Source organism: Chrysochloris asiatica, unplaced genomic scaffold (assembly GCF_000296735.1).
Source record: "Chrysochloris asiatica unplaced genomic scaffold, ChrAsi1.0 scaffold00138, whole genome shotgun sequence".
Taxonomy (NCBI): Eukaryota; Metazoa; Chordata; class Mammalia; order Afrosoricida; family Chrysochloridae; genus Chrysochloris; species Chrysochloris asiatica.
Window position 1 is genome coordinate 5976841 of NW_006408656.1, and position 903 is coordinate 5977743.

Below are 903 nucleotides of genomic sequence, written 5' to 3' on the forward strand. Positions count from 1 at the left end.
TATGCTCTTAATTATGTTAAGGAATTTTCCTTCAGTTCCTGCTTTGTTGAGTGTTTTTATCAGGAATGGGTGTTGGATTTTGTCAAATGCCTTTTTTGCATCAATCTATATGATCATGTGGTTCTTATATGGGGGATAACACTGATTGTTTTTCTAATATGGAACCATCCTTGCATTCCTGGTATGAATCCTGCTTGGTCAAGGAGAATGAAGGTGTGTGACTGGAGGCAAGCCCACTGTTGTCAATGCACGTCAAGTGATAAGTTACTCAGTTCTTCATTGAGCTGAACATGGGAACCATAAATCTGACTCTTCACTGTCAAGTACGGCTCGTCAAGTACATTCAATCCTGTCCTTCAGATGCCTCTCCTTATCCTCCCTGTTCTAACAGTTTCTGGCATGTTTCCATCATAATTTCTTCCATCCTCTTTGGCTTTAAGCTATCTTTGACCTGATGTGGAAGGGACACTTCATAGCAATACAAGATCCTAGTAACATACAGCATCATCCTCTGAGTTATCATCGAGACAGCGCAGTTCCGAATTCACTATATCACCTCTTGATCAGCAAAGGATACAGGCTCTGTGTTTGCATTGATGTTCCTGGCCTTCTGATCTTTGTGCTCAGGTGTTGAGTAGATCCAAATGAAGACATTGTTACCCAGAATAACTTAGATACCACACTGCAAGTCATGAAAGTGAGTCTTCTGCCCTTTTAGCAGGGAGAGGGAAACCTGGACCAAAACATTCTGGCCTAGCTTTCCATATTTTAGACTCCTTGTGTGAAGAGAAACATTTCCATCAGAGAACACTGCTCAAACCTCAGCACTGGTAAGGTTTCTTTCTTGCAAGAAACCTCTCATTGCATGTTGCAGACCGTGAAGGCCTGGTCAGAGGTTTGAGG

At 42.2% G+C, this 903-nt stretch overlaps 1 pseudogene; it reads right to left on the reverse strand.

Annotated features, from left to right (window-relative positions):
- Positions 1 to 370: 370 nt before the first annotated feature.
- LOC102831013 overlaps positions 371 to 903 on the reverse strand; it is a 1744-nt pseudogene continuing 1211 nt past the window's right edge.